At 30.7% G+C, this 10,192-nt stretch overlaps 1 long non-coding RNA gene across 1 annotated transcript; it reads left to right on the top strand.

Moving 5' to 3' along the window:
• Positions 1-2,025: 2,025 nt before the first annotated feature.
• Positions 2,026-9,615, top strand: LOC127152946 (uncharacterized). Its single transcript, XR_007825150.1, has 3 exons — positions 2,026-2,108; positions 6,523-6,608; positions 9,478-9,615. It is a non-coding gene; the product is annotated as an uncharacterized LOC127152946 (long non-coding RNA).
• The last annotated feature ends 577 nt before the right edge of the window (positions 9,616-10,192 follow it).

Raw genomic sequence — 10,192 nt, 5'->3', positions numbered from 1 at the left:
TGTATAACAACACCTTGGCAATGCACAGCACCATATGAAAACACCTAGCAATTGCATAGCAACACCATGGGAACAATCCAGAATGCCCAGGAAACCACAGCACCGTAAGAAAATACTTGGCAACCACCTGAATACCCTTGCAATGCCCTGGTAATGCATAAAACCATGAAAAAAGCACCAAGCAACTACCAAAAAACACACTAGAATCTGCATTACAGTGCCCTGGAACCATTCAGAACACCCTGGCAACTGCATAGTAACACCCTGGCAATGCACAGCATCATAAGAAAACAATTGGCAACCACCCAGAATGCCCTAGCATATCCCAGGCAATGCATAGCACCATGAGAAAACACCAAGCAACCTTCAAGAACACTCTAGAATTTGCATAACAACACCCTGGAAACCATTCAGAATACCCTGGCAACTGCATAACAACACCTTGGTAATGCACAGCACCATATGAAAACACCCAGCAATTGCACTGCAACACCATGGGAACCTTCCAGAATGCCCAGGAGAGGCACAGCACCATAAGAAAATACCTAGCATCTGCATAGCAACACCCCGGCAATGCACAGAACACTTGGCAACCACGCACAATACTCTAGCAATGCCCTGGCAATGCATAACACCATAAGAAAACACCAAGCAACCACCAAGAACACCTTAGAACCTGCTTAGCAACACCCTGAAAACCACCCAGAACACCCTAGCAACTGCATAGCAATGCCCTTACAATACATGGAACCATAATAAAGCACTTGACAACCACCCAGAACACACTAGCAGTTGTCTAGAAACACTCTGGTAATGCACAGTACGGTAAGGAAACACCTAGTAACTGCATTGCAACACCATGGGAACCATTCAGAACGCTCTGGAAATGCACAACACCATAAGAAAATACCTAGCATCTGCATAGCAACGCCCCGGCAACGCACAGCACCATAAGAAACACCAAGCAACTGCATAGTAATGCCCCAGACCACATAGAGCACCCAAGCAACTGCATAGAAATGTCCTGGCAATGCACAGAACCATAAGAAAAGACCTAGCAACTGCATAGCAACACCCTGGAGACCATCCAGAACACCCTGGCAACCTCATAGCAGCACCCTAGCAACGCACACGGTGGTCAGATTTGCACAGGGTTTTTTATATATTTATTATTCCTTAGATGTCTCAATCGGATGCTACGGCTGATGAGAATTCAGTTTTTTTCCGCTTGAGTGTTTGTTCCCACAGTTGTGTTTTCACACCTCTGATGTTTCTCACTAACAGACTGTTAAATATATATTCTTGTCTGTCTCACACTTACTTCAGGAGACAGAGACAGACAGAAACCCGCAGAGTGAGACTCTATACTCTGTACTGATCATTTCAGATAAATTACTGCCGTCACTTCCTCTTTAAAGTGTTATTTTAGTATTGCTTATTTATTCTAGTATCATTAGTATTAGTATTATTACTTATTCTAGTGTTATTTTAGTATTGTTTATTACAATATTGTATTTATTAATATTTTGAATGATGTATTTTCAATTTATATTTAATCTTTAGTTTAGTGATTTTCTTATGTTGTTTGGTTTATTTCAGTTTCAAGTTTAATACATTTAGTACCTAAACTTATTTAATTTAGTTGCCAAGGCCAAATAGAATATGTATTTTATTTTATTTTATTTTTTAATTTTATATTTTGTTGTTGTTATTTTATTTTATTTTAATTTTTATTTTATGCTGTTATTTTCTGTTTTATTTTTTATTTCATGCTGTTTTTTGTATTATTATTTATTTTAGCTTTATTTCAAATTAAGAAAATTATTTTTTTAACAGTGTTAGTATTTGTTTGTTTAGAAATGCCTGTATGGTTTATTATGTGTTCTCTTTTCTTAGTCAAATAATATTTTGTTAAATACTGTTTGCCCCCATTATTTTGACATTTTCAGCAAATTACAACTTAAGTTTTCATCTGTATCTAAAGGTTATGGTATTTTTTTGTTCTTTTTGGAGTTTAGCAGACCCTGGTCACTGTTGCATGGAAAAGAGCCGTGTGAACATCCTGCTAAACATCTCCATTTGTGTTCCAGAAAACAAAAACAGTGAGGGTGAGCGAACAATGACATCGTTATTCCTTTAACACATGCATGTCAAGCCTCTTGTGTGGTGAAATATTTCTATTTAATAGTTTCTCCTCTTCTTAACTTCTGTAGACCTTTTGTAAAACAATTATAGATGATATGATAATGAATGGAAAAAAATCCAGAATGACAAAGAGCATTTCATCATGTCTGTCTGGCTCCTGTACACACACACTCATGGCGTTTGAATACGATGCGGGCAGGAGCGCGACCGCATGAATTGACATGCTGTGAATAACAGCTTCCTGTCTCCTAGAAACAGTGTGACGGTGAGCGCTGTCAGCACGCCGCTCTTCACATTTCCCACTCAGTGTATGTGTGGGTTCTGTCTGTCTGACAGCCTGAAATGAGGAAACCGCATCAGCCTTCAACATCACTTTGACTTAAACAGTCTCAAAGTATTTTCAGACTTTCAAAATGACGCTCATCACCGATTCACAGCCAGCGTTTGGAATGTAGTGCAGTGCCGTTTGCTACATTGTTACACTGTTGCTACATTGTGGCTTTGAATTATTATCTCAGCGTTAAATACTTAAGGCATTTGAATTTTTAATTGATTTTTTATTAAAATAAAATGTAAAAATACAGGGTGGCTGTGAAGCCGAAACGCGTAGATCTACACTTTTAATTGTTTTAGTGATTTAGCCCTAAAGGCTTTTTTCTATACGAGTGCCTTGGAGTATTTCGTCTTTTCAGCTGATATTTACCTCCAAGTATCCAAAGAGCACTGTTGATTCACTGAAGAGACCAGTGCAGCATTCTTGGCCTTTGTTGCCTTGTTTAAAAATACATATTTCTAATATAACTTAATAAATTAAAATAAAAATAATAACAAAAATATAACGTCAATATAACTAAATAAAATAGTTTTCATTATTATTTTCTTTTACAATATATTGAAATACATTAATATTATAGTAATTTATTATTATTATTATTATTTTAAATTAATATTAATTTTATTGTTTCATTTTATATTAAATTCTTAATTATATTATTAATAATGATATTTATATTAATACTATTAATTATATTAAATAAAAACAATTAAATAAAAAGTATTATTCTATTTAATTATTATTATTAGATATTAAATTCTTAAATTCTTTTTATGATAATATTTGTTTTACATTAATATAAAAATAAGTTTTGCTAAGTATTTATTTTAAAAAATAATAATAATTATTGTTGTTGTTTTTGTAGTTTTTTTAAATTAATACAAAATACTACAAATATTTTATATTATTATTATTTTTTATATTTAATAAAAACTACAATAAAAAAAACTACAAATGTGAAATATTATTACAATGTAAAGGGTTTACATGTAGTTTGCTAAATTGTTGATGTTTAAATCAACAAGTGGCTTTAAATTATTATCTCAGATTTAAATATTTCAAGTATTTTTGTTTTTATTTATTTTATATTAAAATAATATAAATAATAATAACTTAAAATAAATAGTAACAAAAATATGACTTCAGTATAACTCAAAAAATACAACTATTTTGCAATATATTGAAATGTATTATTACTATTATTATTTTAGATTAATATAAATGGATAAATAATAATATATACGAAATAATGTTTAAATTAATACTGTTTGATTATGTTTTCTTTATATAAATTCTTAAATTATTTTATTCAGATTATGTTTTATATTAATATAAAGTGAATAATTATTACTAAGTATTTATAATAAAATAATCATCATAATTGTTGTTGTTGTTTTATAGATTAATACAAAATACTACAAGTATTATATATTATTTTTATTATATGTATTTTTATTAATAATAATTAAATAATATTATATTATTAATCATTTAATTAATAATTAAAGTATTTAAATCTGAGATTATAAATTGAAGACACTTTCTAAATTAATCGTATAATTATGACATCATGTGGCAACAATGTAGCAAATAACTGTTTGAAATGTTCATTGTTACATGCTATTATTTTTATTTTTTAATGACGCTAATTAAATGAAATTATGTGTAAAATGTCTGAACGTTTCGGATTTCAGTCAGAAATAATTTCAGCTCATGCCTCGCACAAGAGGTCGATTTGATCGCATTGCATTGTGGGATGCAGTCTGTGTTCCAAAACATTCTTCATAAAACAAACATTTCCTGCTCTGAAATCTGATTGGATAAGCGGCTTTCGGATCTGTCTGCATACTTGAGTGGCGCGGATTGTTAAGTGTGTGTGTGTATGTGTGTGTGTGTGTGTGTGTTTAATTGTGAATGAAGGCTGACTGGAGCCAGAACCTCCTCTCTGTCTCTCCCACCCAGCAGCGCTGGAGCCCGAGCACCAAGGACGCACGTCTGTCTCTCGCCCTCCGTCTCTCTCTCACCACAATAGACTATTGAGAACATGAGACACAAACAGGCTCAGGACTGACGCCGTCACCGCTCCAACAGACAGACAGACGTAGAAAAGAGCGTTTACATGAGCAGATATTTCATTTCTCTGTCCGCTCACCCACAGCATTCCTTTGTGTGGTCACTATTATCATCACTCGCTCTCTTTTTCAGCTGCCAGACATTGTTGTATTTCTTCAGAATCAGTTCTGGTCATATAAACGTCCTCTATTTCTGTACTTTTGTGTCTGATGGTATGAATGTGTGCAGTTAAACAGTTATCTGCTGTTAGTATTATTCACCTCTCTGGAATACTTTATTCTGATTGGTTAATCACTGCGTTCTGCAGTCAAATTTGTTAAAAAAAAAAAACAAACAAACAAAAAAAAACATTTAAAATTGCAGAATGCAGTGATTAATCAGAATTAATTAATGTGATTAATCAGTAACTAATCAGAATGAAATGAGGAAACAGCATTAGCCTTCAACATTACTTGAACTTATACTGTCTCAAGGTATTTTTTAGCCTTTGAAAATGATGCTTATCACAGATTCACAGACAATGTTTTTGCTACATTGTGGCTTTAAATTATTATCTCAGATTTAAATATTTCAAGTATTTATTTTATATTAAAATAAGAAAAATATTACTATTATAAATTATAATAAATTATAAATTATATATGTAAATATATGTAAATACATTATGATTATTGTGATTATTATTAGTATTTTAGATTAATATAAAATACTTATTTTTTTATTTTATTGTTTTATTTTATATTAAGTTATATTATTATTATTAATATTACATTCTTGAATTATTTTTCTTATTATATTTGTTTTATATTAATTTAAAAAATTATAATAGTCATTTTTAATTAGTGATTTAAAAAATAATTTCAATTACTAATTCATTAGTAATTCATTTTTTAATTAATTTTAATACAAAATAATTAAAATAAAAATACTTCAAGTATTTAAATCTGAGATAATAATTTAAAGGCATGTTCTGATTTAAACAACAATGTAGCAAACTACATGTAAAATCTTTAATAATATAATAATTATACTTTTTTTACTGTTTTTATTATATTTTTATTGTATAAAATAATAATATTGTAGTATTTTCATAATTGAAACAATTAAAATAATTCATTAAACTATTAAAATAAATGATTAAAACTGCTTACTTGAATTGTGTATTACAGTGATTTTACCATACTATTAAGGGGATTCAGGCACCAAACCTAACAACTTGAGCCATGGTAAAATCACAGTAATGCATGATCCTTTATAATTCATCTATTATGATGACATATCGTTTGGAGTCTATACCTTTTAATGTTTTTGAAAGATGTTTTGCTCACCGAGTCTGCATTTATTTGATTAAATATACAGTAAAAACACTAAAAATGTGAAATATTATTACAATTTAAGAGATTTCTACATTTAAAAACGTAATTTATTTCTGTGATCAAAGCTGAATTTTCAGCATCATTACTCCAGTCTTCAGTGTCACATGATCATACAGAAATCATTCTAATATGCCGATTTATGCCAATTTTTTCTTGAAATCTTGATATATTTTATTTTTCAGGATTCTTTAATGAATATAAAGTTAAAAAACAGCATTTATTTGAAACAGAAATCTTCTGTAACATTATAAACGTCTTTACTGCCACTTTTAATCAATTTAATCCATTCTTGCTGAATAAAATTATTAATTTCTTTACACAAATAAAGTAAAGTCTTACCGATCTCAAACTTTTAAACAGTATTAAAGACAGAAACGTAAAAATGAAAGTAATTTTACAGTATGCAGTGCTTGTGATCATGCTATTGATTAGATGATTATGATTGCTGTGTTAAACGGATGTATATTAGTTCAGTTCTGATTGACAGCGAGGCAGCAGTGATATGATGTTGGGTGTAATTGATATGATAATTCATCTCTATCTCTCTCTCTCTCTCTCTCTCTCTCTCTCTCTCTCTCCATCTGCTAAACGCAGCTCTTCTGCATTGTTTCCTGCGGTCAAGTGTTGCCCCGTCGCTGGGGGTCAAAGGTCACCTGGGTCGAGCGAATCTGCCCCGCCACGTGAGTTAGACAAAGACACATTCAACGCGGCACGCTGACTCACACACACACACACAACTAATCGCTCGCTCTCCTCTTTTGACATGCACATCCTCGTTTTCTTTTCATACAGTCTGTGTTGCTCTCTCTCTCTCTCTCTCTCTCTCTCTCTCTCTCTTTCTCTCTCTCTCTGTGATATTCTGGCTGACATTGCTGGCGTGGGAAAAGTCTTCCACTCTCATCTCTGGCAGAACAATCCTTTCAGTTCCGTGCAGTGAGTGTGTGTGTGTGTGTGTGTGTGTGATCCTAAAATTCCTCTGAATTCCTCACATTGGTTAAATGCTTTCAATAGCCTATTAAATGCAGAATATATTTTCTGGTTATGACCCAAAATGATTGAATTGGTTAAGTCGAGTCACTTTTACTTTATACATACACGGCAAAAATGATTTTCTTAATCTGTATTTTTGTCTTGTATTCTAGTACAAATATATGAACGTTCTTAAATCAAGATACATTTACTTGAGAAGCACAATGAAATAGGGTAAAAAGTCTTATTTTCTGAAAAATGTATAAAAATTAATTGAGTTTATGCTTAAAACAAAGAAAAATATCTGCCAGTGGGGTAAGAAAAATATCAGATTCTTACCTCATCGCTAGATTCATTTTATTTCATTTTCTTTCTTTTTTTTTTTCTTTTTTTTTTTTAGAAAACAAGACATCTTAATATCAATAAAATCTTTATATCCAAGACTTTTATTTGTTTATTATTTATTTATTTATTTACTCAGGTAAATATATTTTGATTTAAAAATGTTTAAATCAAAATCCATTTACTTGAGAAGCAAAATGAAATTGCGAGTAAGAAAATGAGAGTAAGAAGTCTTATTTTCTGAAAAATTTATCCAAATTAATTATGCTTAAAACAAGAAAAATATCTGCCATTGAGGTAAGAAAAATATTAGATTCTTACCTCATCGCCAGATTCATTTTATTTTATTTTATTTTAATTTTATTTTTTTTTTTATTTCAGAAAACAAGACATCTTAATATCAATAACATCTTAATATCCAAGACTTAATTTTATTTATGTATTTACTCAAGTAAATATATCTTGATTTAAAATGTTGTTTTATTGCATTTTATTATAAATTTATTTTTTTCAGAAAACAAGACATCTTAATATTAATAAAATCTTAATATCAAGACTTAATTTTATTTGTTTATTATTTATTTATTTACTCAAGTAAATATATCTTGATTTAAAAATGTTATTTTATTTTATTTTATTATAATTTTTTTCAGAAAACAAGACATCTTTATATCAATAAAATCTTTATATCCAAGACTTAATTTTATTTGTTTATTATTTATTTATTTACTCAAGTAAATATATTTTGATTTAAAAATGTTTAAATCAAAATACATTTACTTGAGAAGCAAAATGAAATAGGGTAAGAAGTCTTATTTTCTGAAAAATGTATCAAAATTAATTGAGTTTATGCTTAAAACAGAAAAAAATATGTCAGTGGGGTAAGAAAAATATTAGATTCTTACATCATCGCAGATTCTTTATTTTATTTTATTTTATATTATTTTATTTATTTATTTATTTTATTTTATTTTTCAAAAAAGAAGAGATCTTAATAACATTAAAGACTTAATTTTATATATGTATTTATTTATTTATTTATTTATTTACTCAAGTAAATATATCTTGATTTAAAAATGTTTAAAAATTTGTACTGGAAAACAAGACAAAAATACTAAGATTACTATTATTTATTTATTTATTTATTTTTATTTTAAGTAGCACTACAAGCAGTATAATACAGATTAGTTATTAGTTTCAAAGCAGTTTCACATCAATAAATAGGATAATAACAGTGTTAATGTTGCAAAATTCAATAATTTTTACTACATTTCAGCAGTAAAGCAGCTCCACAAAAGAAAATAGAAGACAATAATCGTTATTCAGCTCAGTTCTGTTCAGTGCAGATTCAGTTCAGTTCAATAACAGTGTCAATGTTGCAAGGTTTATCAGTTATAAAACAAATTCCCTTTCAGCTATAAAGCAACTTTAATAAAAGAAAATAGTGTCATTATTCAGCTCAAGTTTTGTTCTCATCCGAAAATATTAGTGCAGTGAACTTAATAATATTTCTGAATGTTATTTCTGAGTTTTACTTAACATCAGTTGTCCCCCATCCTCATTCACTGTTATTGTATTGAAAAGAGCAGCATGAACATTTTCTAAAACATCTTTTGAAGAAAATGGGTTTTGGAGTGATACGAGGGTAAGTAAATGACTCGCTTTTCATTTTTCATCTCTTAGACTGACATGCATGTTGCTTTTAAACTAATACACTGTGATTTTTAGATTCTACTCTGATATTTTCTGAAATAAATTCACTTTAAAGTGTTTGCATAAGTCAGCTCGTATAAAATCACACCTCGCATCAGAGAATCACGAAAGGATTTTTTTATTTTCTCACCTTGTGCTGTATATACATAAACCGCTGCGCAGGTCACCAGATTGAATTTATCTGGCTCTCGCCTGCTGAACGGCGTGTGAAGGCCAAACTAAATAACAAAGTGTGAAATCTTGAACACACAGTGCAACAGTATTAGTGAGAGACACGTGTAAACTCCAGTGTGAGTTTGCATTCAAATATCCTGAAATAACTACTAAACGCTCAGCCAAATATGTCATCTCAGTAGCAAAATAGGGTCAAAAGGTTGTGGTGTTAACAAGTTTAGATTGAGCTCTTAAAGGCACAGCAGCAAAAAAAAAAAAAAATTGACTGAGTTGATTTTATTTCAGAGACAGCTGTTAATAAACCAGAATGACACTTTGTAACACCTTGTCATGGATCTTTTTTTTTTTCAGAATCCTGATTAGCCAGCAACCAATAGTGTGCGTTTGGGGGCGGGGCTATTGGTTTGATTGACCAATCACAGATGGGAGGAGTGTCGGTTAAGCTTATATGGTGCAAAAATTACACACTTCAGCTTTACAGCAAGGAAATTAAAGGTTAGTTTTTGTGTGTGTGTGTGTGTGTGTGTGTGTGTTTCCCACCGTCTTCCACTCTGATTCAAGATTTCATTGCATACTTAATTGCCAAAGTTTGTCTAAGAGTGCGGTCAGAGATTGTGTGTGTCTGTGTGTAAGAGAGATTCCAGACAGACCACCCCACTGCCTGGTTTTAGGGGGTCTGTGGTCTCATTCCTCATTTCCTTCTGTTCCAACTTCTCACACACACACCGCAGAGTGCTTCTAACTGTGAAGCATCAGCAGCTCATGTTATGTTGGCCGTCACCATGGCAGCATCATATTCCTCCAGCGGCCCCAAAAACTGTCCGGACACTCAACTCCACACACACGCACACACATATATATATATATATATATACAGTACTGTGCAAAAGTTTTAGGCCACTAGTATTTTAACCAGCTAAAAAATGGTTTAAAGTAAGTTATTTCTATCTTTTGCTGTAGCGTGTCAGTAAAAAATATTGGTTTACATTTCCAAACATTCTGTTTGCCATTAATTGTAATAATCTAGTGAGATTTTCGTTTGCACAAGGAGTCTGACAACAGCCAG

Source organism: Labeo rohita, chromosome 21, assembly GCF_022985175.1.
Source record: "Labeo rohita strain BAU-BD-2019 chromosome 21, IGBB_LRoh.1.0, whole genome shotgun sequence".
Lineage (NCBI taxonomy): Eukaryota > Metazoa > Chordata > Actinopteri > Cypriniformes > Cyprinidae > Labeo > Labeo rohita.
This window is presented reverse-complemented; position numbering and strand designations above follow the sequence as displayed.